We start from the raw sequence: 27537 nt of genomic DNA on the forward strand, positions 1-27537 counted from the left end.
TCTACATTTGTAGCAAAAACCTCAGAAAAGATTCTATAAAAAGAGCATAATGTACATATAAAGAAGGAAAACAACATTTTCATGATAAAATTTGTTTTGCTAAATTGAAATATAAAATTGGCATTAAATCATTTCTGTTAATTTCCTCCTTTTTTATTTACATATATATTACACACTTCTCGATCAAAATTGTACATTTGTAGAAAAAACCTCAGAAAAGATTCTATAAAAAGAGCATAATGTACATATAAAGAAGGAAAACAACATTTTCATGATAAAATTTGTTTTGCTAAATTGAAATATAAAATTAAATATAAAATTAAATCATTTCTGTTAATTTCCTCCTTTTTTATGTACATATATATTACACACTTCTCGATCAAAATTGTACATTTGTAGCAAAAACCTCAGAAAAGATTCTATAAAAAGAGCATAATGTACATATAAAGAAGGAAAACAACATTTTCATGATAAAATTTGTTTTGCTAAATTGAAATATAAAATTAAATATAAAATTAAATATAAAATTAAATCATTTCTGTTAATTTCCTCCTTTTTTATGTACATATATATTACACACTTCTCGATCAAAATTGTACATTTGTAGCAAAAACCTCAGAAAAGATTCTATAAAAAGAGCATAATGTACATATAAAGAAGGAAAACAACATTTTCATGATAAAATTTGTTTTGCTAAATTGAAATATAAAATTAAATATAAAATTAAATATAAAATTAAATCATTTCTGTTAATTCCCTCCTTTTTTATGTACATATATATTACACACTTCTCCATCAAAATTGTACATTTGTGGAAAAAACCTCAGAAAAGATTCTATAAAAAGAGCATAATGTACATATAAAGAAGGAAAACAACATTTTCATGATAAAATTTGTTTTGCTAAATTGAAATATAAAGTTAAATATAAAATTAAATCATTTCTGTTAATTTCCTCCTTTTTTATGTACATATATATTACACACTTCTCGATCAAGATTGTACATTTGTAGAAAAAACCTCAGAAAAGATTCTATAAAAAGAGCATAATGTACATATAAAGAAGGAAAACAACATTTTCATGATAAAATTTGTTTTGCTAAATTGAAATATAAAGTTAAATATAAAATTAAATCATTTCTGTTAATTTCCTCCTTTTTTATGTACATATATATTACACACTTCTCGATCAAGATTGTACATTTGTAGAAAAAACCTCAGAAAAGATTCTATAAAAAGAGCATAATGTACATATAAAGAAGGAAAACAACATTTTCATGATAAAATTTGTTTTGCTAAATTGAAATATAAAATTAAATATAAAATAAAATCATTTCTGTTAATTTCCTCCTTTTTTATGTACATATATATTACACACTTCTCCATCAAAATTGTACATTTGTGAAAAAAACCTCAGAAAAGATTCTATAAAAAGAGCATAATGTACATATAAAGAAGGAAAACAACATTTTCATGATAAAATTTGTTTTGCTAAATTGAAATATAAAATTAAATATAAAATTAAATATAAAATTAAATCATTTCTGTTAATTTCCTCCTTTTTTATGTACATATATATTACACACTTCTCGATCAAAATTGTACATTTGTAGAAAAAACCTCAGAAAAGATTCTATAAAAAGAGCATAATGTACATATAAAGAAGGAAAACAACATTTTCATGATAAAATTTGTTTTGCTAAATTGAAATATAAAATTGGCATTAAATCATTTCTGTTAATTTCCTCCTTTTTTATTTACATATATATTACACACTTCTCGATCAAAATTGTACATTTGTAGAAAAAACCTCAGAAAAGATTCTATAAAAAGAGCATAATGTACATATAAAGAAGGAAAACAACATTTTCATGATAAAATTTGTTTTGCTAAATTGAAATATAAAGTTAAATATAAAATTAAATCATTTCTGTTAATTTCCTCCTTTTTTATGTACATATATATTACACACTTCTCGATCAAAATTGTACATTTGTAGCAAAAACCTCAGAAAAGATTCTATAAAAAGTGCATAATTTGTACTAGTAATACATATTTGATATAGAAAATGCTTTGTGCCAATTAACAGAAAATGAAACCATACACATTTATGGTTCAATTTACTCTTTTTCTTTTGTTAATAGAGTATACTCTATTCGATAGAGTATTGTTTCAAATAACCAATTGTTCTAGCTACATATACATGTAAAACGTATGATTATCAACTTTCATCATATAGGGGAGTACCATCTCCACTTAGACATACTCCGGGGACTAGAATTTGTAAATGGAGTTTCTCTAGGAGATTTATAAGACGGAGTACGTGCAGATGGGGTTCTATTGCGCGGAGTTGCTCTCCCATTTTGATCTTCTTGATTTCGTGGCGTTTTTCTAGATTCATCATATCTTGGAGTAGTATTATTATAATTAGAAAATGAATTAGAAGATTGCTTTGATCGAGCCCATGCTTCCGCCGCTTTTGTCCAATTCGTTGCATTAGATGTACTAGTGACAGATCTATGTGATCTTGCAGTTGTATGTGAATTTGAATTCATTGCTGGAGGAATTGGTTGTAAGAATGGTCCTTGAGAGTGGCTGGGTGTTTGTGGATGATGAGGCGTGTGGTGTGGTGTATGATAGGGGGTCATAAACGGAGTTTGGCCGGAAGGCGTATAAGGCGTACTTCCATACATTCCATAATTATTAACACTAGCAGCTCCTGGAGTGTATGGTGGATAATGATGTGGAGTTTGATTTGCTACTTTCGAGAGTGAATGTAACATGTCGTGTGGCATATTCTGTGCTACCCTCTGTATTGTATCTGCATTCACTCCTGAAAAAAAAGAAACAGACAAAAAGGAAGTTAATTTCAGTAGAATAAAATTATTATAGGATCCAAATTCTTAGTAATATGAAACTTACCATTCACTCCTGGAGTACCATTGTATGGTGTTCTGGAAGTCATAGTTCCATGTGGAGTACCAGGTGTAGCTTGTCCTGGCATAGGATCTCTAAAGTGTTCTTTGAACCAGCGGAACAAGTCATTTATTCTATTAAACATTTGATCTCTAAATCGAAATCCATCGGCTATTACAGTAACATATTCATGACGGCAACGAGTTCGTGGTAAATACGAAAGTAAAAATTTTCCAGGATAATTCTAAAATGTATAACAAAAAATATTAATTTAATTGAAAAATAAAAATTTTGAAGTAGGAATATAAGCAAATATTAAATATTTTCGAACATACCTTAGTTGCAGATACAATATATGGTATTCCTCCAGGATTTTGCTTCTTCTGTTCCTTCAAAATTTCTTCTGCTTTATCTTTAATGCCTTCTACGCTTGTTTTGTAATATTTAAAATCTAAAAGTTCCGAAGCATAAGCAGCCATCGGATTTAATATGTCTAGCGATAATTTCATCCAAATCTTCAAATTCTTCATTGCCAATCCATAAACTGCGACCCAAAGAGAATGCATTTTCTTTGCCTTCTTCCCTTACATCAATATGTTGATAAATATTTTCTGTAACTTTCCATGTTACGGTCAAATGATCGGCTCCCTTACTGCTAGGTCGTATTATTGCTTCCCCTTGCCTCATAGTTGGCATTAACTTTTCAGCTTCTGCAAAACTTATATTATGGAAACTAGGATGAACTATAAGACGTTTTACATAAGTTTGTCGTTGTTGTAATTTCTTAGCATCCTCATCTGTTTTCATATCTTTTTCTTCTGCCTCTACTTCATAATAAACGTCTCGCTGAGGTCTCCATTCGTGATTTTTATCAATAAGATCACTCGTCTTGCTAGTACATTCGACACTAAATCGTTCTACTTCGATCTTAATTATACGACAATGAATTACTTGTCCGACACGTACTCTTTCCTCTGGACTAGCGACATGTTTATCAGACAGATTTTTTACGTGAATGTATCCAGATATTCCATTATCCAACCTTAAACGAATTCCAGTTGCTTTCCCCGGACATGCACCGGCATCAAAATGATTCCATACCTCGAACAATTCTGGAAAATCGTTTTTCAAGCAGAATGGGCATTGCCATAATCCGGTTTCATCATTTCGAACAGGATTCGCTTGATCTAATTGATCTCCTCGAGGTCTTCTATGGCTTATACCAACAACTGTTGCCAAAATTAATTTACCGACATAGAAAGTTTCCGGAGTTTCTTTAGTCAAAATATCAAATAATTGTTCAGTATTTAGAGATTGGTAAGGTACACGGAGATCTTTGTATCTACAATTCAGTTCAGCTCTTATATCGTAAAGAGTAATGCACTTGTTTCCAAAACACTGTCTTTCAAGCTCTTCTGCAAATGCATCTAAATCTAAATCTTTTAATCTTTCTGGTGATTCAAGAATTTCTTCTAGGGCACCAGCAGGATTTGCATTTTCATCATCATACTCTAAAGCATCTACTGCCATTTTTCTTGCCCATTCATATGTCTCTGGATGTACACGCGAGCCATCTAGTACTTCCACATATGCCTCTGTGCTATCTCCTAAACTATTTGTATCAATTTTAATAAAACCAGCACAATTGACAAACACTTTAGGTCCCATATGACATGCTGTTATAAGCTGTGTTCTATTTTCTAATCTCTGATTAGTTTGTTTCAAAATCTTAATCAGAGCCTGTGCTTTTCTAGGTCCCAAGCCACATACAAATTGTACTAGGTTTGCTGTATAAGGCTGCTGAACTGCTCTATTTAAATCTACTCCTACTTCATTTATACGATTTATAAATTCCAAATATAAATTTTCTATAAGATCATCTTTAGAAAGTTGATCTTGCAAAGGATGATATTTAAGGCACAGAATTTCTTCATCTATGGTACACAACTGAGAGAATTCTAATAGAGGATCTTGTATTTTTCTTGCTAAAGATATAGCTTGTCTTAACAATTCTGGATAATCTCTGAACTCAGATATACTTCTATTACTATTTGCATAAACTTTAGTAAGTTCATTATCACATATTTCCACTTGGATTGTAGGAAATTGTCCTTCTTTTGCAAGATTAGCTATACATTCTTTTATATCAGATACAATCATTAATGCTTCTCTAGATTCACCACTTACTACCACAACATGTGGTTTCTTTGTGGCAATAAAATTTTTAATTCCAAGCAACTGTGCCTTTTTCAATGTCTTTTCACTTTCCATAAAACTATTTTTACGTTTCAATAAATGCGGTAATCTTAGGTAATCAGTACATTCTCCTTCTGGAGAAATTATGCAAGCAAAGGCGGCTTGAGACGGATCAGGCACATATGCCAAACCCATCACACGAATTCCTTTGCTAGTATTCCAATCTTCGTCATCTTCATCGGGAAATTCACAAGTATATGGAGCAATTTTTATCCAATTGTACATTTTGCGGCAACACGCTTTCATAACACATTCTTTTGCTTCTAATAAAAGATTGGATCTCAATTCTTTTTTCAATTGAGGTATAATAATCCGATTTAAAGCTACTTCAACACTGCCAGTTCTTAATGCATTCCAATCTTGGACACTTTTACTAAATTCGTCCCTATAATATAGTTGCTTTATTTCATCGATATAATTATTGCTAGTATTTCCTTCTATCACGTCACTAAAGGAAAGTGTAATTAATTTATCTTCTTCTGCTACAATTAGTTTTAAGAATTGATCACCAACAAGATCCCGTACAGGTTTATTTTTAAGATATTTTAATCCATAGATGGCATGCCCTTCATCTATCTCCTTTATTCCTTTTTTAGTTGGTTTTACGGATACTTTTGCTCTCTCCATATACATTTCTCTAACGCATTTACGAACTAATGGTTCGTGCGCCAACTGAATCGCAACCATTAATTGTGCAGCTTTAAGTACTTCGTCACTTGTTGTAAATATTGCAGAACAAAAATCATTTGCTACTATTGCAGGTTCTATTGGATCTTGATCTACTTCATGACGCTGATAATTGTCTTGAAGATTTTCAGCAAAATGTTCGGGTGAGAGACCAAATTTTTTAATAAATCCGTCTAGGCCAGCTTTTCTGCAAATATAGTAAGGACCTTTTCTAATCGGCTGCTTTAATGATTCGTCTATTTCTTCTTCTTCATCTTCTACATCAGCAATTTCAGGTAGATCTTCTCCAAGTTGTTGCTGTCTTTTCTTCAATTTAGCTTCCCTTTGTGCTTGTTTTTTCTTCTTATGTGCACTTTCTTGCATGGATGACACATCCTGATTATAATACAACATAAAATGTCGATAAATATCATTTAATTCTTCAAAAGTTTGAGCATTTTTAAGTCGTTCAATATCACCGTCTTTAATAACTCGTATGTTGTCAGGTAATGGAGCATCTGGATTTTTCATAATCTCATCTAATTGAAAATTCCTCATCTTCTCAAAGAGTTTCACTAAATTTTCTTTTCTTTGTTTAAGTTGGCACCATTTTATGTCAAACTTATAAATTTTCCACAAATCATTGATGTTTAACTCTGGCAACACGTATTCTTTTCTATAAAATGCAATAAACGGAACTTCAAAGTTCTGATTACGCATAAAATCTAAAACTTTCTTAATTTTGCCGATTGTTTGCGGACCCTTTTTAGCTCTTTCTTTGGCTTCTTCATTTAGATGAGAATCTTGTATTGAAATTGTTGGTTGACAGAATGCCTGTTTATATATCCATTCAGCTTCAAGATCTAATTCATCCGAATCTTCCACTGTAGGTATAATGGGAACAACGCGAAGTTGCATACGTTCAGGAATGTCTGTAATACGAATCTCATTGTCCACATCGGTGAAGTGTCCACGTATAAGTTCACTAGGTTCATATACTTCAAAAATACTTTTCCTTGTGCTCTTTCTCTTAAGATGTTTTTTTGATCGCCATGGGCGGTCTTCTGCATCATCATGACTATATTCATCATCTTCCTCTTCTTCCTCTTCAAACTCATCCTCTTCATATTTCCCAAATTCGTTATAATCAAAATCAATGCCAAAAATATCTTGGGCTTCTTGCAATGCAGCATCCGTATATGTAGGTCTTTTCTTTCTTCTCTTTTCGGTTATGGGTATTCCATCACCATCCACAATAAAATCATCTTCGTCATCACTTTCTTCCTCATCATACCTTTCCACTTCATCTCTGTGGTCAACTTCACTTCTTTCTTCATCCTCGTCTCCAGAACCTTGAAACAATTCATTGGCAATAGCATCTCTTCCATCGTCTATCTCTTTTTCTTCTTCCACTTCTGACTCTTCATCTTGTATTTTACGTAAACGCTTAAAACGACGTTTCCTTTCAACTTTAACTCCTAAATTTTCTTCAAGTAGGTCATAATCTTCATCTTCTAAACGATCATCAAAATCTTCATCATCACTTTTTTTACGTTTTCTAGAATCAGCAGATCCATCACTATCTTCACCATCATTGTCATCATCGATAGGACTATCATCAATAAGTCCGGGAACTTCTCCATCATCTTCTAGATATTAAACATACATATAATTTAAAGGAAGATGTTTCTAAGTATCAGTAAATATTAATTTACATATTATTAATGATGTATAAATCTTGACTCTAATATTTAATGTATAATGAATAAATAATATATATATATATATATAATAATGTATAAATAATATATATAATATGTATAAATAATATATATAATGTATAAATAATAATATTCAATGTATAAGTAATAATGTATTTCCTAGGACCTTAAAAAGCTTTGAAAGAAACAGTAACTAAATACTTTTTTGTATCAAAAATTTCACATACCTTCGTCGTCATATTCATCCTCACTGTCCTGCATTGCTTCTAATTTTTTAAGTTTCTTCTTTTCTTTAACATCAAGTTGTTGCTCTTCCTATAAAATTATGAAACATTAGATATGTTCACAATTATTATATGTTCACAAATAATTGCACGTATTTCACTATTTTATTAGTTACCTCACTTTCTTCTGCTTCAAAATCCAAATAATGTGCCATTTTCTATTAGAAATATAAGAATTTTTCGAAAAAATATATAACAAAGCAGAATAACAGACGGAAGAATCGTACTACGGCGCAAGAAGCACTGACTGATCGCTACAGCTGTTTAATACTACGCGTCTATGGGTATTGTGATCGTCCAGAAACTTTCTTGGTGGGGCAACTTTCTTTGTAGTATAGTTCCTTAATCCGCCGCTGCAGTAAGTAACGGCTCTGCGATCGAGTTATGAATAATTTTTTTTTATAGTAAGTAGCCAGTTTACATTATTAAAATAATGTCAGTCAATTATGCAAACCATTATGCAAAATATTTAATAAAATGCATGTATATGTTTCATATATATTCTGCTTTATAACTATAAAATAATTTTTAAAACAAAAAAACATGCTTTTTTTGTGTACTAAGTATGATTATTTTTATTTATACATTATTTATACATTATTTTATTTATACATTTTATTTATACATTTTATTTATACATTATCAGATTTTTTAATATATATTGAAAGTATTTCTTAAATATATATTATTGTTATTTATAATAAATAATTATTAAAAATTGAAATTCAAAATGATGACATTTGTAACTATGATCATTAGTTTATGAAGGGTTGAAAAGAAAGAACGAACATCTTATTTAACACATGTTTAATGTTCCTAATATTTTATAATAAAATACATATCAAAATTACATGTGCTTAGATTAACATATCGATAGTAAGTCAATTATTATACAAATAAAACTTATACATATATTTTTGAATTAAGGCAGTATCTGTGTTTGAATAATATATATTAGGTCATCACATAAGTTCGTGCCGACTTTTGTGTACACATTTCATGTGTCGATTTATAAACATACGACAATAAGGGACCAATGCACTTGAAAAATAAACAATCTTAACATATATAACCGCTCGAAAAACGGAACGAACTTATGGGATGACCTAATAGAACTAAATGGTAATATGATATATTTGAGCAAATATAAACAGATATATTGTATAGAATTGATAGTTTGAAGATGTAATATCATTGAGGTAGAATATTTTAAACATTATGTACATATAAAGAAGGAAAACAACATTTTCATGATAAAATTTGTTTTGCTAAATTGAAATATAAAATTGGCATTAAATCATTTCTGTTAATTTCCTCCTTTTTTATTTATATATATATTACACATTTCTCGATCAAAATTGTACATTTGTAGCAAAAACCTCAGAAAAGATTCTATAAAAAGAGCATAATGTACATATAAAGAAGGAAAACAACATTTTCATGATAAAATTTGTTTTGCCAAATTGAAATATAAAATTAAATATAAAATTAAATATAAAATTAAATCATTTCTGTTAATTTCCTCCTTTTTTATGTACATATATATTACACACTTCTCCATCAAAATTGTACATTTGTGGAAAAAACCTCAGAAAAGATTCTATAAAAAGAGCATAATGTACATATAAAGAAGGAAAACAACATTTTCATGATAAAATTTGTTTTGCTAAATTGAAATATAAAGTTAAATATAAAATTAAATCATTTCTGTTAATTTCCTCCTTTTTTATGTACATATATATTACACACTTCTCGATCAAAATTGTACATTTGTAGAAAAAACCTCAGAAAAGATTCTATAAAAAGAGCATAATGTACATATAAAGAAGGAAAACAACATTTTCATGATAAAATTTGTTTTGCTAAATTGAAATATAAAATTAAATATAAAATAAAATCATTTCTGTTAATTTCCTCCTTTTTTATGTACATATATATTACACACTTCTCCATCAAAATTGTACATTTGTGGAAAAAACCTCAGAAAAGATTCTATAAAAAGAGCATAATGTACATATAAAGAAGGAAAACAACATTTTCATGATAAAATTTGTTTTGCTAAATTGAAATATAAAATTAAATATAAAATTAAATATAAAATTAAATCATTTCTGTTAATTTCCTCCTTTTTTATGTACATATATATTACACACTTCTCGATCAAAATTGTACATTTGTAGAAAAAACCTCAGAAAAGATTCTATAAAAAGAGCATAATGTACATATAAAGAAGGAAAACAACATTTTCATGATAAAATTTGTTTTGCTAAATTGAAATATAAAATTGGCATTAAATCATTTCTGTTAATTTCCTCCTTTTTTATGTACATATATATTACACACTTCTCGATCAAAATTGTACATTTGTAGAAAAAACCTCAGAAAAGATTCTATAAAAAGAGCATAATGTACATATAAAGAAGGAAAACAACATTTTCATGATAAAATTTGTTTTGCTAAATTGAAATATAAAATTAAATATAAAATAAAATCATTTCTGTTAATTTCCTCCTTTTTTATGTACATATATATTACACACTTCTCCATCAAAATTGTACATTTGTGGAAAAAACCTCAGAAAAGATTCTATAAAAAGAGCATAATGTACATATAAAGAAGGAAAACAACATTTTCATGATAAAATTTGTTTTGCTAAATTGAAATATAAAATTAAATATAAAATTAAATATAAAATTAAATCATTTCTGTTAATTTCCTCCTTTTTTATGTACATATATATTACACACTTCTCGATCAAAATTGTACATTTGTTGCAAAAACCTCAGAAAAGATTCTATAAAAAGAGCATAATGTACATATAAAGAAGGAAAACAACATTTTCATGATAAAATTTGTTTTGCTAAATTGAAATATAAAGTTAAATATAAAATTAAATCATTTCTGTTAATTTCCTCCTTTTTTATGTACATATATATTACACACTTCTCGATCAAAATTGTACATTTGTAGAAAAAACCTCAGAAAAGATTCTATAAAAAGAGCATAATGTACATATAAAGAAGGAAAACAACATTTTCATGATAAAATTTGTTTTGCTAAATTGAAATATAAAATTAAATATAAAATAAAATCATTTCTGTTAATTTCCTCCTTTTTTATGTACATATATATTACACACTTCTCCATCAAAATTGTACATTTGTAGAAAAAACCTCAGAAAAGATTCTATAAAAAGAGCATAATGTACATATAAAGAAGGAAAACAACATTTTCATGATAAAATTTGTTTTGCTAAATTGAAATATAAAATTAAATATAAAATTAAATATAAAATTAAATCATTTCTGTTAATTTCCTCCTTTTTTATGTACATATATATTACACACTTCTCGATCAAAATTGTACATTTGTAGAAAAAACCTCAGAAAAGATTCTATAAAAAGAGCATAATGTACATATAAAGAAGGAAAACAACATTTTCATGATAAAATTTGTTTTGCTAAATTGAAATATAAAATTGGCATTAAATCATTTCTGTTAATTTCCTCCTTTTTTATGTACATATATATTACACACTTCTCGATCAAAATTGTACATTTGTAGAAAAAACCTCAGAAAAGATTCTATAAAAAGAGCATAATGTACATATAAAGAAGGAAAACAACATTTTCATGATAAAATTTGTTTTGCTAAATTGAAATATAAAATTAAATATAAAATAAAATCATTTCTGTTAATTTCCTCCTTTTTTATGTACATATATATTACACACTTCTCCATCAAAATTGTACATTTGTGGAAAAAACCTCAGAAAAGATTCTATAAAAAGAGCATAATGTACATATAAAGAAGGAAAACAACATTTTCATGATAAAATTTGTTTTGCTAAATTGAAATATAAAATTAAATATAAAATTAAATATAAAATTAAATCATTTCTGTTAATTTCCTCCTTTTTTATGTACATATATATTACACACTTCTCGATCAAAATTGTACATTTGTAGCAAAAACCTCAGAAAAGATTCTATAAAAAGAGCATAATGTACATATAAAGAAGGAAAACAACATTTTCATGACAAAATTTGTTTTGCTAAATTGAAATATAAAGTTAAATATAAAATTAAATCATTTCTGTTAATTTCCTCCTTTTTTATGTACATATATATTACACACTTCTCGATCAAAATTGTACATTTGTAGCAAAAACCTCAGAAAAGATTCTATAAAAAGTGCATAATTTGTACTAGTAATACATATTTGATATAGAAAATGCTTTGTGCCAATTAACAGAAAATGAAACCATACACATTTATGGTTCAATTTACTCTTTTTCTTTTGTTAATAGAGTATACTCTATTCGATAGAGTATTGTTTCAAATAACCAATTGTTCTAGCTACATATACATGTAAAACGTATGATTATCAACTTTCATCATATAGGGGAGTACCATCTCCACTTAGACATACTCCGGGGACTAGAATTTGTAAATGGAGTTTCTCTAGGAGATTTATAAGACGGAGTACGTGCAGATGGGGTTCTATTGCGCGGAGTTGCTCTCCCATTTTGATCTTCTTGATTTCGTGGCGTTTTTCTAGATTCATCATATCTTGGAGTAGTATTATTATAATTAGAAAATGAATTAGAAGATTGCTTTGATCGAGCCCATGCTTCCGCCGCTTTTGTCCAATTCGTTGCATTAGATGTACTAGTGACAGATCTATGTGATCTTGCAGTTGTATGTGAATTTGAATTCATTGCTGGAGGAATTGGTTGTAAGAATGGTCCTTGAGAGTGGCTGGGTGTTTGTGGATGATGAGGCGTGTGGTGTGGTGTATGATAGGGGGTCATAAACGGAGTTTGGCCGGAAGGCGTATAAGGCGTACTTCCATACATTCCATAATTATTAACACTAGCAGCTCCTGGAGTGTATGGTGGATAATGATGTGGAGTTTGATTTGCTACTTTCGAGAGTGAATGTAACATGTCGTGTGGCATATTCTGTGCTACCCTCTGTATTGTATCTGCATTCACTCCTGAAAAAAAAGAAACAGACAAAAAGGAAGTTAATTTCAGTAGAATAAAAATTATTATAGGATCCAAATTCTTAGTAATATGAAACTTACCATTCACTCCTGGAGTACCATTGTATGGTGTTCTGGAAGTCATAGTTCCATGTGGAGTACCAGGTGTAGCTTGTCCTGGCATAGGATCTCTAAAGTGTTCTTTGAACCAGCGGAACAAGTCATTTATTCTATTAAACATTTGATCTCTAAATCGAAATCCATCGGCTATTACAGTAACATATTCATGACGGCAACGAGTTCGTGGTAAATACGAAAGTAAAAATTTTCCAGGATAATTCTAAAATGTATAACAAAAAATATTAATTTAATTGAAAAATAAAAATTTTGAAGTAGGAATATAAGCAAATATTAAATATTTTCGAACATACCTTAGTTGCAGATACAATATATGGTATTCCTCCAGGATTTTGCTTCTTCTGTTCCTTCAAAATTTCTTCTGCTTTATCTTTAATGCCTTCTACGCTTGTTTTGTAATATTTAAAATCTAAAAGTTCCGAAGCATAAGCAGCCATCGGATTAATATGTCTAGCGATAATTTCATCCAAATCTTCAAATTCTTCATTGCCAATCCATAAACTGCGACCCAAAGAGAATGCATTTTCTTTGCCTTCTTCCCTTACATCAATATGTTGATAAATATTTTCTGTAACTTTCCATGTTACGGTCAAATGATCGGCTCCCTTACTGCTAGGTCGTATTATTGCTTCCCCTTGCCTCATAGTTGGCATTAACTTTTCAGCTTCTGCAAAACTTATATTATGGAAACTAGGATGAACTATAAGACGTTTTACATAAGTTTGTCGTTGTTGTAATTTCTTAGCATCCTCATCTGTTTTCATATCTTTTTCTTCTGCCTCTACTTCATAATAAACGTCTCGCTGAGGTCTCCATTCGTGATTTTTATCAATAAGATCACTCGTCTTGCTAGTACATTCGACACTAAATCGTTCTACTTCGATCTTAATTATACGACAATGAATTACTTGTCCGACACGTACTCTTTCCTCTGGACTAGCGACATGTTTATCAGACAGATTTTTTACGTGAATGTATCCAGATATTCCATTATCCAACCTTAAACGAATTCCAGTTGCTTTCCCCGGACATGCACCGGCATCAAAATGATTCCATACCTCGAACAATTCTGGAAAATCGTTTTTCAAGCAGAATGGGCATTGCCATAATCCGGTTTCATCATTTCGAACAGGATTCGCTTGATCTAATTGATCTCCTCGAGGTCTTCTATGGCTTATACCAACAACTGTTGCCAAAATTAATTTACCGACATAGAAAGTTTCCGGAGTTTCTTTAGTCAAAATATCAAATAATTGTTCAGTATTTAGAGATTGGTAAGGTACACGGAGATCTTTGTATCTACAATTCAGTTCAGCTCTTATATCGTAAAGAGTAATGCACTTGTTTCCAAAACACTGTCTTTCAAGCTCTTCTGCAAATGCATCTAAATCTAAATCTTTTAATCTTTCTGGTGATTCAAGAATTTCTTCTAGGGCACCAGCAGGATTTGCATTTTCATCATCATACTCTAAAGCATCTACTGCCATTTTTCTTGCCCATTCATATGTCTCTGGATGTACACGCGAGCCATCTAGTACTTCCACATATGCCTCTGTGCTATCTCCTAAACTATTTGTATCAATTTTAATAAAACCAGCACAATTGACAAACACTTTAGGTCCCATATGACATGCTGTTATAAGCTGTGTTCTATTTTCTAATCTCTGATTAGTTTGTTTCAAAATCTTAATCAGAGCCTGTGCTTTTCTAGGTCCCAAGCCACATACAAATTGTACTAGGTTTGCTGTATAAGGCTGCTGAACTGCTCTATTTAAATCTACTCCTACTTCATTTATACGATTTATAAATTCCAAATATAAATTTTCTATAAGATCATCTTTAGAAAGTTGATCTTGCAAAGGATGATATTTAAGGCACAGAATTTCTTCATCTATGGTACACAACTGAGAGAATTCTAATAGAGGATCTTGTATTTTTCTTGCTAAAGATATAGCTTGTCTTAACAATTCTGGATAATCTCTGAACTCAGATATACTTCTATTACTATTTGCATAAACTTTAGTAAGTTCATTATCACATATTTCCACTTGGATTGTAGGAAATTGTCCTTCTTTTGCAAGATTAGCTATACATTCTTTTATATCAGATACAATCATTAATGCTTCTCTAGATTCACCACTTACTACCACAACATGTGGTTTCTTTGTGGCAATAAAATTTTTAATTCCAAGCAACTGTGCCTTTTTCAATGTCTTTTCACTTTCCATAAAACTATTTTTACGTTTCAATAAATGCGGTAATCTTAGGTAATCAGTACATTCTCCTTCTGGAGAAATTATGCAAGCAAAGGCGGCTTGAGACGGATCAGGCACATATGCCAAACCCATCACACGAATTCCTTTGCTAGTATTCCAATCTTCGTCATCTTCATCGGGAAATTCACAAGTATATGGAGCAATTTTTATCCAATTGTACATTTTGCGGCAACACGCTTTCATAACACATTCTTTTGCTTCTAATAAAAGATTGGATCTCAATTCTTTTTTCAATTGAGGTATAATAATCCGATTTAAAGCTACTTCAACACTGCCAGTTCTTAATGCATTCCAATCTTGGACACTTTTACTAAATTCGTCCCTATAATATAGTTGCTTTATTTCATCGATATAATTATTGCTAGTATTTCCTTCTATCACGTCACTAAAGGAAAGTGTAATTAATTTATCTTCTTCTGCTACAATTAGTTTTAAGAATTGATCACCAACAAGATCCCGTACAGGTTTATTTTTAAGATATTTTAATCCATAGATGGCATGCCCTTCATCTATCTCCTTTATTCCTTTTTTAGTTGGTTTTACGGATACTTTTGCTCTCTCCATATACATTTCTCTAACGCATTTACGAACTAATGGTTCGTGCGCCAACTGAATCGCAACCATTAATTGTGCAGCTTTAAGTACTTCGTCACTTGTTGTAAATATTGCAGAACAAAAATCATTTGCTACTATTGCAGGTTCTATTGGATCTTGATCTACTTCATGACGCTGATAATTGTCTTGAAGATTTTCAGCAAAATGTTCGGGTGAGAGACCAAATTTTTTAATAAATCCGTCTAGGCCAGCTTTTCTGCAAATATAGTAAGGACCTTTTCTAATCGGCTGCTTTAATGATTCGTCTATTTCTTCTTCTTCATCTTCTACATCAGCAATTTCAGGTAGATCTTCTCCAAGTTGTTGCTGTCTTTTCTTCAATTTAGCTTCCCTTTGTGCTTGTTTTTTCTTCTTATGTGCACTTTCTTGCATGGATGACACATCCTGATTATAATACAACATAAAATGTCGATAAATATCATTTAATTCTTCAAAAGTTTGAGCATTTTTAAGTCGTTCAATATCACCGTCTTTAATAACTCGTATGTTGTCAGGTAATGGAGCATCTGGATTTTTCATAATCTCATCTAATTGAAAATTCCTCATCTTCTCAAAGAGTTTCACTAAATTTTCTTTTCTTTGTTTAAGTTGGCACCATTTTATGTCAAACTTATAAATTTTCCACAAATCATTGATGTTTAACTCTGGCAACACGTATTCTTTTCTATAAAATGCAATAAACGGAACTTCAAAGTTCTGATTACGCATAAAATCTAAAACTTTCTTAATTTTGCCGATTGTTTGCGGACCCTTTTTAGCTCTTTCTTTGGCTTCTTCATTTAGATGAGAATCTTGTATTGAAATTGTTGGTTGACAGAATGCCTGTTTATATATCCATTCAGCTTCAAGATCTAATTCATCCGAATCTTCCACTGTAGGTATAATGGGAACAACGCGAAGTTGCATACGTTCAGGAATGTCTGTAATACGAATCTCATTGTCCACATCGGTGAAGTGTCCACGTATAAGTTCACTAGGTTCATATACTTCAAAAATACTTTTCCTTGTGCTCTTTCTCTTAAGATGTTTTTTTGATCGCCATGGGCGGTCTTCTGCATCATCATGACTATATTCATCATCTTCCTCTTCTTCCTCTTCAAACTCATCCTCTTCATATTTCCCAAATTCGTTATAATCAAAATCAATGCCAAAAATATCTTGGGCTTCTTGCAATGCAGCATCCGTATATGTAGGTCTTTTCTTTCTTCTCTTTTCGGTTATGGGTATTCCATCACCATCCACAATAAAATCATCTTCGTCATCACTTTCTTCCTCATCATACCTTTCCACTTCATCTCTGTGGTCAACTTCACTTCTTTCTTCATCCTCGTCTCCAGAACCTTGAAACAATTCATTGGCAATAGCATCTCTTCCATCGTCTATCTCTTTTTCTTCTTCCACTTCTGACTCTTCATCTTGTATTTTACGTAAACGCTTAAAACGACGTTTCCTTTCAACTTTAACTCCTAAATTTTCTTCAAGTAGGTCATAATCTTCATCTTCTAAACGATCATCAAAATCTTCATCATCACTTTTTTTACGTTTTCTAGAATCAGCAGATCCATCACTATCTTCACCATCATTGTCATCATCGATAGGACTATCATCAATAAGTCCGGGAACTTCTCCATCATCTTCTAGATATTAAACATACATATAATTTAAAGGAAGATGTTTCTAAGTATCAGTAAATATTAATTTACATATTATTAATGATGTATAAATCTTGACTCTAATATTTAATGTATAATGAATAAATAATATATATATATATATATAATAATGTATAAATAATATATATAATATGTATAAATAATATATATAATGTATAAATAATAATATTTAATGTATAAGTAATAATGTATTTCCTAGGACCTTAAAAAGCTTTGAAAGAAACAGTAACTAAATACTTTTTTGTATCAAAAATTTCACATACCTTCGTCGTCATATTCATCCTCACTGTCCTGCATTGCTTCTAATTTTTTAAGTTTCTTCTTTTCTTTAACATCAAGTTGTTGCTCTTCCTATAAAATTATGAAACATTAGATATGTTCACAATTATTATATGTTCACAAATAATTGCACGTATTTCACTATTTTATTAGTTACCTCACTTTCTTCTGCTTCAAAATCCAAATAATGTGCCATTTTCTATTAGAAATATAAGAATTTTTCGAAAAAATATATAACAAAGCAGAATAACAGACGGAAGAATCGTACCACGGCGCAAGAAGCACTGACTGATCGCTACAGCTGTTTAATACTACGCGTCTATGGGTATTGTGATCGTCCAGAAACTTTCTTGGTAGGGCAACTTTCTTTGTAGTATAGTTCCTTAATCCGCCGCTGCAGTAAGTAACGGCTCTGCGATCGAGTTATGAATAATTTTTTTTTATAGTAAGTAGCCAGTTTACATTATTAAAATAATGTCAGTCAATTATGCAAACCATTATGCAAAATATTTAATAAAATGCATGTATATGTTTCATATATATTCTGCTTTATAACTATAAAATAATTTTTAAAACAAAAAAACATGCTTTTTTTGTGTACTAAGTATGATTATTTTTATTTATACATTATTTATACATTATTTTATTTATACATTTTATTTATACATTTTATTTATACATTATCAGATTTTTTAATATATATTGAAAGTATTTCTTAAATATATATTATTGTTATTTATAATAAATAATTATTAAAAATTGAAATTCAAAATGATGACATTTGTAACTATGATCATTAGTTTATGAAGGGTTGAAAAGAAAGAACGAACATCTTATTTAACACATGTTTAATGTTCCTAATATTTTATAATAAAATACATATCAAAATTACATGTGCTTAGATTAACATATCGATAGTAAGTCAATTATTATACAAATAAAACTTATACATATATTTTTGAATTAAGGCAGTATCTGTGTTTGAATAATATATAGTAGGTCATTACATAAGTTCGTGCCGACTTTTGTGTACACATTTCATGTGTCGATTTATAAACATACGACAATAAGGGACCAATGCACTTGAAAAATAAACAATCTTAACATATATAACCGCTCGAAAAACGGAACGAACTTATGGGATGACCTAATAGAACTAAATGGTAATATGATATATTTGAGCAAATATAAACAGATATATTGTATAGAATTGATAGTTTGAAGATGTAATATCATTGAGGTAGAATATTTTAAACATTATGTACATATAAAGAAGGAAAACAACATTTTCATGATAAAATTTGTTTTGCTAAATTGAAATATAAAATTGGCATTAAATCATTTCTGTTAATTTCCTCCTTTTTTATTTATATATATATTACACACTTCTCGATCAAAATTCTACATTTGTAGCAAAAACCTCAGAAAAGATTCTATAAAAAGAGCATAATGTACATATAAAGAAGGAAAACAACATTTTCATGATAAAATTTGTTTTGCTAAATTGAAATATAAAATTGGCATTAAATCATTTCTGTTAATTTCCTCCTTTTTTATTTACATATATATTACACACTTCTCGATCAAAATTGTACATTTGTAGAAAAAACCTCAGAAAAGATTCTATAAAAAGAGCATAATGTACATATAAAGAAGGAAAACAACATTTTCATGATAAAATTTGTTTTGCTAAATTGAAATATAAAATTGGCATTAAATCATTTCTGTTAATTTCCTCCTTTTTTATGTACATATATATTACACACTTCTCATTCAAAATTGTACATTTGTAGAAAAAACCTCAGAAAAGATTCTATAAAAAGAGCATAATGTACATATAAAGAAGGAAAACAACATTTTCATGATAAAATTTGTTTTGCTAAATTGAAATATAAAATTAAATATAAAATTAAATATAAAATTAAATCATTTCTGTTAATTTCCTCCTTTTTTATGTACATATATATTACACACTTCTCCATCAAAATTGTACATTTGTGAAAAAAACCTCAGAAAAGATTCTATAAAAAGAGCATAATGTACATATAAAGAAGGAAAACAACATTTTCATGATAAAATTTGTTTTGCTAAATTGAAATATAAAATTAAATATAAAATTAAATATAAAATTAAATCATTTCTGTTAATTTCCTCCTTTTTTATGTACATATATATTACACACTTCTCGATCAAAATTGTACATTTGTAGAAAAAACCTCAGAAATGATTCTATAAAAAGAGCATAATGTACATATAAAGAAGGAAAACAACATTTTCATGATAAAATTTGTTTTGCTAAATTGAAATATAAAATTGGCATTAAATCATTTCTGTTAATTTCCTCCTTTTTTATGTACATATATATTACACACTTCTCCATCAAAATTGTACATTTGTGGAAAAAACCTCAGAAAAGATTCTATAAAAAGAGCATAATGTACATATAAAGAAGGAAAACAACATTTTCATGATAAAATTTGTTTTGCTAAATTGAAATATAAAGTTAAATATAAAATTAAATCATTTCTGTTAATTTCCTCCTTTTTTATGTACATATATATTACACACTTCTCGATCAAGATTGTACATTTGTAGAAAAAACCTCAGAAAAGATTCTATAAAAAGAGCATAATGTACATATAAAGAAGGAAAACAACATTTTCATGATAAAATTTGTTTTGCTAAATTGAAATATAAAATTAAATATAAAATAAAATCATTTCTGTTAATTTCCTCCTTTTTTATGTACATATATATTACACACTTCTCCATCAAAATTGTACATTTGTGAAAAAAACCTCAGAAAAGATTCTATAAAAAGAGCATAATGTACATATAAAGAAGGAAAACAACATTTTCATGATAAAATTTGTTTTGCTAAATTGAAATATAAAATTAAATATAAAATTAAATATAAAATTAAATCATTTCTGTTAATTTCCTCCTTTTTTATGTACATATATATTACACACTTCTCGATCAAAATTGTACATTTGTAGAAAAAACCTCAGAAATGATTCTATAAAAAGAGCATAATGTACATATAAAGAAGGAAAACAACATTTTCATGATAAAATTTGTTTTGCTAAATTGAAATATAAAATTGGCATTAAATCATTTCTGTTAATTTCCTCCTTTTTTATGTACATATATATTACACACTTCTCAATCAAAATTGTACATTTGTAGAAAAAACCTCAGAAAAGATTCTATAAAAAGAGCATAATGTACATATAAAGAAGGAAAACAACATTTTCATGATAAAATTTGTTTTGCTAAATTGAAATATAAAGTTAAATATAAAATTAAATCATTTCTGTTAATTTCCTCCTTTTTTATGTACATATATATTACACACTTCTCGATCAAAATTGTACATTTGTAGCAAAAACCTCAGAAAAGATTCTATAAAAAGAGCATAATGTACATATAAAGCAGGAAAACAACATTTTCATGATAAAATTTGTTTTGCTAAATTGAAATATAAAGTTAAATATAAAATTAAATCATTTCTGTTAATTTCCTCCTTTTTTATGTACATATATATTACACATTTCTCGATCAAAATTGTACATTTGTAGCAAAAGCCTCAGAAAAGATTCTATAAAAAGTGCATAATTTGTACTAGTAATACATATTTGATATAGAAAATGCTTTGTGCCAATTAACAGAAAATGAAACCATACACATTTATGGTTCAATTTACTCTTTTTCTTTTGTTAATAGAGTATACTCTATTCGATAGAGTATTGTTTCAAATAACCAATTGTTCTAGCTACATATACATGTAAAACGTATGATTATCAACTTTCATCATATAGGGGAGTACCATCTCCACTTAGACATACTCCGGGGACTAGAATTTGTAAATGGAGTTTCTCTAGGAGATTTATAAGACGGAGTACGTGCAGATGGGGTTCTATTGCGCGGAGTTGCTCTCCCATTTTGATCTTCTTGATTTCGTGGCGTTTTTCTAGATTCATCATATCTTGGAGTAGTATTATTATAATTAGAAAATGAATTAGAAGATTGCTTTGATCGAGCCCATGCTTCCGCCGCTTTTGTCCAATTCGTTGCATTAGATGTACTAGTGACAGATCTATGTGATCTTGCAGTTGTATGTGAATTTGAATTCATTGCTGGAGGAATTGGTTGTAAGAATGGTCCTTGAGAGTGGCTGGGTGTTTGTGGATGATGAGGCGTGTGGTGTGGTGTATGATAGGGGGTCATAAACGGAGTTTGGCCGGAAGGCGTATAAGGCGTACTTCCATACATTCCATAATTATTAACACTAGCAGCTCCTGGAGTGTATGGTGGATAATGATGTGGAGTTTGATTTGCTACTTTCGAGAGTGAATGTAACATGTCGTGTGGCATATTCTGTGCTACCCTCTGTATTGTATCTGCATTCACTCCTGAAAAAAAAGAAACAGACAAAAAGGAAGTTAATTTCAGTAGAATAAAAATTATTATAGGATCCAAATTCTTAGTAATATGAAACTTACCATTCACTCCTGGAGTACCATTGTATGGTGTTCTGGAAGTCATAGTTCCATGTGGAGTACCAGGTGTAGCTTGTCCTGGCATAGGATCTCTAAAGTGTTCTTTGAACCAGCGGAACAAGTCATTTATTCTATTAAACATTTGATCTCTAAATCGAAATCCATCGGCTATTACAGTAACATATTCATGACGGCAACGAGTTCGTGGTAAATACGAAAGTAAAAATTTTCCAGGATAATTCTAAAATGTATAACAAAAAATATTAATTTAATTGAAAAATAAAAATTTTGAAGTAGGAATATAAGCAAATATTAAATATTTTCGAACATACCTTAGTTGCAGATACAATATATGGTATTCCTCCAGGATTTTGCTTCTTCTGTTCCTTCAAAATTTCTTCTGCTTTATCTTTAATGCCTTCTACGCTTGTTTTGTAATATTTAAAATCTAAAAGTTCCGAAGCATAAGCAGCCATCGGATTAATATGTCTAGCGATAATTTCATCCAAATCTTCAAATTCTTCATTGCCAATCCATAAACTGCGACCCAAAGAGAATGCATTTTCTTTGCCTTCTTCCCTTACATCAATATGTTGATAAATATTTTCTGTAACTTTCCATGTTACGGTCAAATGATCGGCTCCCTTACTGCTAGGTCGTATTATTGCTTCCCCTTGCCTCATAGTTGGCATTAACTTTTCAGCTTCTGCAAAACTTATATTATGGAAACTAGGATGAACTATAAGACGTTTTACATAAGTTTGTCGTTGTTGTAATTTCTTAGCATCCTCATCTGTTTTCATATCTTTTTCTTCTGCCTCTACTTCATAATAAACGTCTCGCTGAGGTCTCCATTCGTGATTTTTATCAATAAGATCACTCGTCTTGCTAGTACATTCGACACTAAATCGTTCTACTTCGATCTTAATTATACGACAATGAATTACTTGTCCGACACGTACTCTTTCCTCTGGACTAGCGACATGTTTATCAGACAGATTTTTTACGTGAATGTATCCAGATATTCCATTATCCAACCTTAAACGAATTCCAGTTGCTTTCCCCGGACATGTACCGGCATCAAAATGATTCCATACCTCGAACAATTCTGGAAAATCGTTTTTCAAGCAGAATGGGCATTGCCATAATCCGGTTTCATCATTTCGAACAGGATTCGCTTGATCTAATTGATCTCCTCGAGGTCTTCTATGGCTTATACCAACAACTGTTGCCAAAATTAATTTACCGACATAGAAAGTTTCCGGAGTTTCTTTAGTCAAAATATCAAATAATTGTTCAGTATTTAGAGATTGGTAAGGTACACGGAGATCTTTGTATCTACAATTCAGTTCAGCTCTTATATCGTAAAGAGTAATGCACTTGTTTCCAAAACACTGTCTTTCAAGCTCTTCTGCAAATGCATCTAAATCTAAATCTTTTAATCTTTCTGGTGATTCAAGAATTTCTTCTAGGGCACCAGCAGGATTTGCATTTTCATCATCATACTCTAAAGCATCTACTGCCATTTTTCTTGCCCATTCATATGTCTCTGGATGTACACGCGAGCCATCTAGTACTTCCACATATGCCTCTGTGCTATCTCCTAAACTATTTGTATCAATTTTAATAAAACCAGCACAATTGACAAACACTTTAGGTCCCATATGACATGCTGTTATAAGCTGTGTTCTATTTTCTAATCTCTGATTAGTTTGTTTCAAAATCTTAATCAGAGCCTGTGCTTTTCTAGGTCCCAAGCCACATACAAATTGTACTAGGTTTGCTGTATAAGGCTGCTGAACTGCTCTATTTAAATCTACTCCTACTTCATTTATACGATTTATAAATTCCAAATATAAATTTTCTATAAGATCATCTTTAGAAAGTTGATCTTGCAAAGGATGATATTTAAGGCACAGAATTTCTTCATCTATGGTACACAACTGAGAGAATTCTAATAGAGGATCTTGTATTTTTCTTGCTAAAGATATAGCTTGTCTTAACAATTCTGGATAATCTCTGAACTCAGATATACTTCTATTACTATTTGCATAAACTTTAGTAAGTTCATTATCACATATTTCCACTTGGATTGTAGGAAATTGTCCTTCTTTTGCAAGATTAGCTATACATTCTTTTATATCAGATACAATCATTAATGCTTCTCTAGATTCACCACTTACTACCACAACATGTGGTTTCTTTGTGGCAATAAAATTTTTAATTCCAAGCAACTGTGCCTTTTTCAATGTCTTTTCACTTTCCATAAAACTATTTTTACGTTTCAATAAATGCGGTAATCTTAGGTAATCAGTACATTCTCCTTCTGGAGAAATTATGCAAGCAAAGGCGGCTTGAGACGGATCAGGCACATATGCCAAACCCATCACACGAATTCCTTTGCTAGTATTCCAATCTTCGTCATCTTCATCGGGAAATTCACAAGTATATGGAGCAATTTTTATCCAATTGTACATTTTGCGGCAACACGCTTTCATAACACATTCTTTTGCTTCTAATAAAAGATTGGATCTCAATTCTTTTTTCAATTGAGGTATAATAATCCGATTTAAAGCTACTTCAACACTGCCAGTTCTTAATGCATTCCAATCTTGGACACTTTTACTAAATTCGTCCCTATAATATAGTTGCTTTATTTCATCGATATAATTATTGCTAGTATTTCCTTCTATCACGTCACTAAAGGAAAGTGTAATTAATTTATCTTCTTCTGCTACAATTAGTTTTAAGAATTGATCACCAACAAGATCCCGTACAGGTTTATTTTTAAGATATTTTAATCCATAGATGGCATGCCCTTCATCTATCTCCTTTATTCCTTTTTTAGTTGGTTTTACGGATACTTTTGCTCTCTCCATATACATTTCTCTAACGCATTTACGAACTAATGGTTCGTGCGCCAACTGAATCGCAACCATTAATTGTGCAGCTTTAAGTACTTCGTCACTTGTTGTAAATATTGCAGAACAAAAATCATTTGCTACTATTGCAGGTTCTATTGGATCTTGATCTACTTCATGACGCTGATAATTGTCTTGAAGATTTTCAGCAAAATGTTCGGGTGAGAGACCAAATTTTTTAATAAATCCGTCTAGGCCAGCTTTTCTGCAAATATAGTAAGGACCTTTTCTAATCGGCTGCTTTAATGATTCGTCTATTTCTTCTTCTTCATCTTCTACATCAGCAATTTCAGGTAGATCTTCTCCAAGTTGTTGCTGTCTTTTCTTCAATTTAGCTTCCCTTTGTGCTTGTTTTTTCTTCTTATGTGCACTTTCTTGCATGGATGACACATCCTGATTATAATACAACATAAAATGTCGATAAATATCATTTAATTCTTCAAAAGTTTGAGCATTTTTAAGTCGTTCAATATCACCGTCTTTAATAACTCGTATGTTGTCAGGTAATGGAGCATCTGGATTTTTCATAATCTCATCTAATTGAAAATTCCTCATCTTCTCAAAGAGTTTCACTAAATTTTCTTTTCTTTGTTTAAGTTGGCACCATTTTATGTCAAACTTATAAATTTTCCACAAATCATTGATGTTTAACTCTGGCAACACGTATTCTTTTCTATAAAATGCAATAAACGGAACTTCAAAGTTCTGATTACGCATAAAATCTAAAACTTTCTTAATTTTGCCGATTGTTTGCGGACCCTTTTTAGCTCTTTCTTTGGCTTCTTCATTTAGATGAGAATCTTGTATTGAAATTGTTGGTTGACAGAATGCCTGTTTATATATCCATTCAGCTTCAAGATCTAATTCATCCGAATCTTCCACTGTAGGTATAATGGGAACAACGCGAAGTTGCATACGTTCAGGAATGTCTGTAATACGAATCTCATTGTCCACATCGGTGAAGTGTCCACGTATAAGTTCACTAGGTTCATATACTTCAAAAATACTTTTCCTTGTGCTCTTTCTCTTAAGATGTTTTTTTGATCGCCATGGGCGGTCTTCTGCATCATCATGACTATATTCATCATCTTCCTCTTCTTCCTCTTCAAACTCATCCTCTTCATATTTCCCAAATTCGTTATAATCAAAATCAATGCCAAAAATATCTTGGGCTTCTTGCAATGCAGCATCCGTATATGTAGGTCTTTTCTTTCTTCTCTTTTCGGTTATGGGTATTCCATCACCATCCACAATAAAATCATCTTCGTCATCACTTTCTTCCTCATCATACCTTTCCACTTCATCTCTGTGGTCAACTTCACTTCTTTCTTCATCCTCGTCTCCAGAACCTTGAAACAATTCATTGGCAATAGCATCTCTTCCATCGTCTATCTCTTTTTCTTCTTCCACTTCTGACTCTTCATCTTGTATTTTACGTAAACGCTTAAAACGACGTTTCCTTTCAACTTTAACTCCTAAATTTTCTTCAAGTAGGTCATAATCTTCATCTTCTAAACGATCATCAAAATCTTCATCATCACTTTTTTTACGTTTTCTAGAATCAGCAGATCCATCACTATCTTCACCATCATTGTCATCATCGATAGGACTATCATCAATAAGTCCGGGAACTTCTCCATCATCTTCTAGATATTAAACATACATATAATTTAAAGGAAGATGTTTCTAAGTATCAGTAAATATTAATTTACATATTATTAATGATGTATAAATCTTGACTCTAATATTTAATGTATAATGAATAAATAATATATATATATATATATAATAATGTATAAATAATATATATAATATGTATAAATAATATATATAATGTATAAATAATAATATTCAATGTATAAGTAATAATGTATTTCCTAGGACCTTAAAAAGCTTTGAAAGAAACAGTAACTAAATACTTTTTTGTATCAAAAATTTCACATACCTTCGTCGTCATATTCATCCTCACTGTCCTGCATTGCTTCTAATTTTTTAAGTTTCTTCTTTTCTTTAACATCAAGTTGTTGCTCTTCCTATAAAATTATGAAACATTAGATATGTTCACAATTATTATATGTTCACAAATAATTGCACGTATTTCACTATTTTATTAGTTACCTCACTTTCTTCTGCTTCAAAATCCAAATAATGTGCCATTTTCTATTAGAAATATAAGAATTTTTCGAAAAAATATATAACAAAGCAGAATAACAGACGGAAGAATCGTACTACGGCGCAAGAAGCACTGACTGATCGCTACAGCTGTTTAATACTACGCGTCTATGGGTATTGTGATCGTCCAGAAA

General features: G+C 30.0%; 3 pseudogenes; all 3 read right to left on the minus strand.

The window, feature by feature from the left end:
• Positions 1-1918: 1918 nt before the first annotated feature.
• On the minus strand, positions 1919-7860 carry LOC126917356 (transcription elongation factor SPT6-like; annotated as a pseudogene).
• A 4242-nt stretch (positions 7861-12102) lies between these two features.
• Positions 12103-17868, minus strand: LOC126917355 (transcription elongation factor SPT6-like; annotated as a pseudogene).
• A 3623-nt stretch (positions 17869-21491) lies between these two features.
• Positions 21492-27258, minus strand: LOC126917338 (transcription elongation factor SPT6-like; annotated as a pseudogene).
• Positions 27259-27537: the final 279 nt, after the last annotated feature.

The sequence above is a fragment of the Bombus affinis genome, chromosome 6 (assembly GCF_024516045.1).
Source record: "Bombus affinis isolate iyBomAffi1 chromosome 6, iyBomAffi1.2, whole genome shotgun sequence".
NCBI lineage: Eukaryota > Metazoa > Arthropoda > Insecta > Hymenoptera > Apidae > Bombus > Bombus affinis.